This window comes from Opisthocomus hoazin, chromosome 2 (genome assembly GCF_030867145.1).
Source record: "Opisthocomus hoazin isolate bOpiHoa1 chromosome 2, bOpiHoa1.hap1, whole genome shotgun sequence".
Classification (NCBI taxonomy): domain Eukaryota; kingdom Metazoa; phylum Chordata; class Aves; order Opisthocomiformes; family Opisthocomidae; genus Opisthocomus; species Opisthocomus hoazin.
The window spans coordinates 70,609,062-70,615,139 of NC_134415.1; positions in this window are offsets into that span (position 1 = coordinate 70,609,062).

The window sequence follows — 6,078 nt, forward strand, 5'->3', positions numbered from 1 at the left end:
CAGTTCTCCAGCCACATCACTTTCTGCTCTGCACAACCATGTTTTGCTGGTGAGCATATGTAAGTCTGCTCAAGCGCTGAGGCCACCCACATGTCCAAGAGATCTTCAAACAGAGGGTTTTTTAAGTAGATGTTCCTTTACTTCCTAGCCATGTGATCCTAATTGCTTTACCATGCGTGGCCCAAGCTGGGACAGTCGCATGGTAGGAGCGCTGCTCTGCTCCGATCTCCGCTCCAAACTGGGACACTCAGCTGTGAACCCAGCTGTCTGCTAGTCCAGTGCAATGTGATTGTCCTGGATCCTAGTATCTGAAGTAGAGGTCTCTCCCTGTTCCTTTGCGTGTGTTCCTTTGAGTTTCAGATCACAACAAATGCATGAAATGACACACCCGCTTGGGTGGATGTAGGCATTGATGCACATAGCTGGGGATTCAGTCCCAAAATGCAATTTTTAGTTCTGGCTGCATTAGATAGCTCTTTGCTCTACTTTCTGAGGATCCCTGTGTGGACTTTGCTTGCAGGATACACGCTGGGCGGGGGACTGTCTCAGTATTGGGAAGTGCCATATGTGACAAGGAAGGAAGGAGCTGGATTTCTAATGTATCGCAGAATCATAGAATGCTTTGTGTTGGAAGGGGCCTTTAGAGGTCCAATCCCCCTGCAATGAGCAGGGACACCTTCTACAAGACCAGGTTGCTCAGGGCACCATCCAACCTGATGTTGAAGGTTTCCAGGGATGGGGCCTCCACTATGTCTTTGGGCAATCTGTTCCAGTGTTTCACTGTAAAAAATTTCTTCATTATATCTAGTCTGAATCTGCCCTCCATTAGTTTAAAGCCATTACCCCTTGTCCTATTACAACAGGCCTTGCTAAAAAGATTTTCCCAAAAGTTTCTATAGGCTGCCATGAGGTACTGGAAGGCTGCTATAAGGTCTCCCCACAGCCTTCTCTTCTCCAGGCTGAACAGCCCCAACTCTCAAGGCTTTCAAGAAATCCAGGACAGTCCTTCATTTTCATTAATTTTAGGTATAATGTATATATGCATATCTCAAGATGACAGAACAAACAGTTCTCAAAATCTCATCTGTCTACCTGAAGAGGGACTACTGGGGTGGCTCCGCACTGTCGTGCCCCATGGCTCCTTGGCCGAGCGGTCCCAGGGCCATTGCATGGTGAGGTGGGTGCCCAGGGGCGCTGGCGGAGCGGCGGTGTGAGCGAGGTCCCTCTCTCGTCTCTTCCCTTGCACACACTCTGGCTGGAGTGACCTGCAGCCCTCAGCTGCCCTCTGCACACAAGCCCAGGCTGGAGAATCTTTCCCTGAGCTAAACGGGGTTGTGGCACGTGTGGCATGAGGTGGGCACTGTTCGGCTGCTTTGGCCACGGTGGGGTCCTCCGGAGACTGCTCTGTCAGTGAGCAGGGGGAGGCTTGTGCAGAATGGTGGAGGGGGCTCTGCTCTTCCAAGCAGCATCCTTCAGATGCGATGCAGAGCCACAATCCTGGCTGCTAACGGGTACCACTGATCCGGTGGTACGTCTTCTGAATGGAAATAGCGCTGTCCTACCAAGGATTTGAGAAATCAGAAGATGTCTGTCTGCGCCCTTCCTCCCCCCAAAATCATGACGATGAACTAAAAATTTTAAGTTTAGAAAGTAACGCAAGTCACTCAATGAGCAGCAAAAATAAGGAAGCCAGTTTCCCTTTGGCTTCCTGCCTTTGGGCCCCAGCCCTTCCCTGTTCCCCCAGTGACCTTGCCTCTGCCGCACGCTCCCCTCAGCACCCTTGCAGATGGCTCTGTACCTGCTGCCTGACAGCCCGGGATCTGTCTGTCAAATGCCTACCTTGTACAAACTTAATTTTCTTGGATTTTTTTTCCATATCAGAGTGACACTGGCCAGCACGCTGGAACAGTTGCTGGGACAGCTAGCTGCCAGATGGCCAGCATGACAGCGTAAGTTTTGTTCCTCTAAGAAAGTAGATGATAAAGTTCATGTTTTGTATTTGTCTTCTGAATTTGGAGGCTTCAGAGTTCATTTCCATCATGGGGAAACAGGGAGGGTAAATTTTGTTTGGAAAAGAGAATGAAAGATGCAATTCTTGTCTAAATGTATGAATATGGGAGCTAGGAATGCAAGCGCTGCGTATCCTGAGAAAGGGTAAATTTATGAACTGGCTAGAGATGGGATGGAAGGGATATTTTATTTTTACATACCTGTATTTCTCAATGTGTTTGCCATGTGCTGCATTTTTATTTTTGCTACCTGCTTTCAGTGATTGTTCTTGTTTATTATATCCAGAAAGGGGGAAATTTATACAAATAAAGAATTCCTTGATTCTGTTTCCTTCAGCTGTCCTCCAAATGATTCCGATCTGTGGCCCTATCTGTCTCATCCTTGGCAGTGTTGCTGCGTGTCTATTATCTGCTTTGTAGATACAGTTAGATGTGGGAACATTTTTCTGGAGCTTTGACCATTCTCAGTGTTCTTGCCCGAACTATTTCCAGTTAGACCACCTCTTTCTTGAACTGTGGTACCTGAAGGGGACCCTGTACTTTAGCTGAGGCTTCTAGCAGTGCTGAGTAGAACAGAAGAATCGCTTCATATGTATTAGAGGCTATGTCCTTGCGTGTGTGTGTCCCAGTATGATGTTCGCTTTCTTTGTGATATCATGACACTGTTTGCATTCAGCTGTGAATTACCACCGCTGCCCAAGGGGCCTTTTCTTACTCCTCTGTGTATGTGTATATTCCTGTCTTAGTGTAGTGCTCTGTGTTCTCCCCCTTTGAATTTCATCTTGCTGCTTCACAGAAGCCCAGGGGAACCTTCTCAGCCTTCGGCTGCAGCCTTCTGAGGGACTCATTCTCGTGTTTAGCTGAGCAAAGAGACTGTGTGAGCTTCAGCCTAGCTTCAGCAAGCTCATGCAAGGGAGGATGTGTTTGTGCTGACAGCTTTATATGGAATTATAAGTCGCTGCTATTGCTTACACAAAAAATGGTATGCAAAGACATCTTAACTACAGATTTGTGTCACTGTGTTAAAAAAATCAAGTTAAAAGCTGTTTGAGAAAATACCCAGTGGTATCAATGCATCCTCTAAATAAGTCACTTTATCTGGGTGCTTTGCATTGCCTGTTGCCTCGTAGCAAGCCAAGAATGTCCACTTTTCAAACGAATATTGAAATTCCTCATGATACTGTCAACTGTTTTTCAAAACATGTCAGTTATTGCTCTCCCGCATGGGGAGACAGCTGAAGGATGATGAGGATGCTTCTGCAGCTCCCACTCATAGTAATAAATAATACAATGCATGGTGCTGCTAGTGTGATTTTTTATGAAGTAACGTTTCGGTAAAAGCTGGTTACAAAACACACAGAGTATGATTTATAGGGCTGAAATTATGACTGTCCAGCATTCCTGACCAATGACTTATTTATTCATGTAGTCAGGAGACAAAGCTTTCTATATTGAAAAATAGTTGATACCTCTTTAATTACAGCTTGGGTACAATGTGGGCATTGTGCTTTTTAACCACCCACTGACAGTCACTAAAGTGCAGTGGACCTGCATTTGTTAACATATGAAATTGCTCCTAGGATTCTGCAGGACCCATGAGAAAATTGCAAAGAATTCTTACTTATCCCTGGGCAAGTATGTCTTGGCTGAATAAAACTTCTAAGTCTTTCTAAAAGCTTCATTCTTAAGATCTTATATTGAGATGGCCCCCTAATGGTGTACCCGAATCTCAGCTTAAGGTGCCCAGCTGACTTTCAAATACTCGCTTTTAATTATCGTTCTTTTCTTTCCCCTGGGATTATTTTTGAAAATGTAAGTCTTAGGGTGCATGTGCTTAGGAAATTGTCTTATGTTGACATTTCATCTGTAAAAAAGCAAAACAAACCAAAATAAGAAATTGATCTCTTGAGCAAGATTTCCACTACCGTGAGAATACTTGGTTCTCTTCTCTGCTTCCCTCTAAGCAGCAAGCACGGTATGTCTAGACTTCAGTAATGCATTAGACACAGCACACATAAGGTCATAGGAAAAAGGGTGTGAAAAGAAACCACAGATGAGAGATGCTAATTACATCATTTGATGCACTACTGGAGCTCAGATAATGCTGGTAAGGTAAAAGGACTCATAAAGAGTAGAATATGTACTTAAGATGAACTGGAGAGCTATCGCCAAAGGACACTCAAGGAGGGTTTGTCAGGATGGAAAATAGCAAGTGGCTCAGACCTCACTATTCATTACCAGTAATGTAAACAACTTCATTAACATTCAGGAAGACTGTTCCGTTATTACAGATCCCATTAGGTGTTCAGCTGGGCATCCATGACAAGGAGGATGGTACAGAAATATCATGGTGTGTTGCAAACACGTAGAAATGGGCCAAGCCTGTAGCCCAAGAGGTCAGGCTGTGCCCTCGGGTTCATTTCAGGGATGACTACAAAAGAGTAATAGGTGTGAATGCTCCCTCCCCGCCTTTCAACTATAATGGTGCCTCATCTAAGGTGTTCCTTTTTTCAGAGGGATTTGATCCAAAATCCAGTCTCCACCAGCCCTTCTGTCCCTGACCCCAATGCACACACACATGCACGTGGGGCTTCCAAACCATGCCATCCTGTTCTCAGCAAAACTGGGTTAGTTATCCTACATATGGCCTGTCCGCTGAACAGAAGGCGTGGGCTGGTGGGTAGAAGTGTGTTTCAGAAAGAAGTAGCTGGAGTCTGGAAAAAATAGAAGCTCATCACACTCTGTGCATCGTCAAAGCCACTCTTTTGTGGAAGTGAGACACTGGCAGAGTGGTAGCATCTCAGATACTGTTAGCGAATAGCATGGCAGCAAGATGTAAGCATCTGACACAGAGGCATCATCACTGAAAATGACAGCGCTGTGCACTTCAGCCACTGTTCAAAGAAATCTCCTGATTTAAAGACAGAGTGAGTGACAGCTCCTTGCCCAGCTATTAGGTCTCTTGCTTGCAAAACCAGATGCTCTCCTATCAGCTATTTGAGGATTAACAGTGGGGCGAAAGCAGTGGTAAAAGACTGACCTTGGGTTTTATTTGTTACTTTAGACATTTGCTTTTCCAGTAACTAGCAGGGGTACACTGATACCTGTCAGTGTCATGTGGAGATAATTTACCCGTTTTTAGTCCTCTCCTGCTGTCTGAAACTTTAAATCCTGTTTCCAGAGAACAGAATTATTAGAATAGTTGTGTGACAGATTTTGTTGTCATTTACTCACTGGAGGTTTCTTTTATGAACAAAACATCACTGTGGAAAATAACTTGCTTTATCATTTTGAATTATGCTTTTTCTATAAGATGTTTTTAGAAGTTTCTACCATTGTTCAACTTTGACAGCAGAATAAAACAATATGTCATTTCTCATAAGAAAGGAACATACCCTTCAGCAGGTTATGTTGATTTGCCTAACAAATTTTATCTGCTTTTTTTTTTTTTTGTAGAAGCCTGTTTTATGGACCGACGTACATTTATATGGTGCATTGATAATACAGTGAGGATCAAACCATTTGTGAAACCAGGTGTTTTTTGCTAGAGCATAAAGTAGAAGGAGGAACTGTCCTTCTGTTTTTCAGTCACAAAAAAAAAACCCCACAAAATCACAAAAGCAGTTCCTTAATCTCAGGCTCTGGGAAAATACCTGTTTCACTAGCGCAAGGTATTGGTTGCTGTACCGACTCCTCCTGTATAATGGCTGTACAAATATCTGTAGAACTTTATTAACCTGTTTAGCCATAAGTGTGCTGGAGTAGACTATGAATGAGTAAAGATTATTTCATGCACAGATTAAATAATAGTGACAGTATGTTTTTCAGATTCTTGCTTATCTGCAGCCAGCCATCCCTCTGTTTCCATCTCTGCATTAATTTGTCTTATCTCTGGTTTCCTCCTATAGGTACATCAAGAACTAAATAAATTGAAACCTACTGGTTTCATTCTGGAATCATTTATCCTAGTGCTTTATTCCTATTATACAAGAAAAAGCGGTTGCTGTTGCTAGTTCAATTTTGTTCACATCACCTTTTTAAAGGTGGTGGTCCCTGTTGTCCCTGTTAT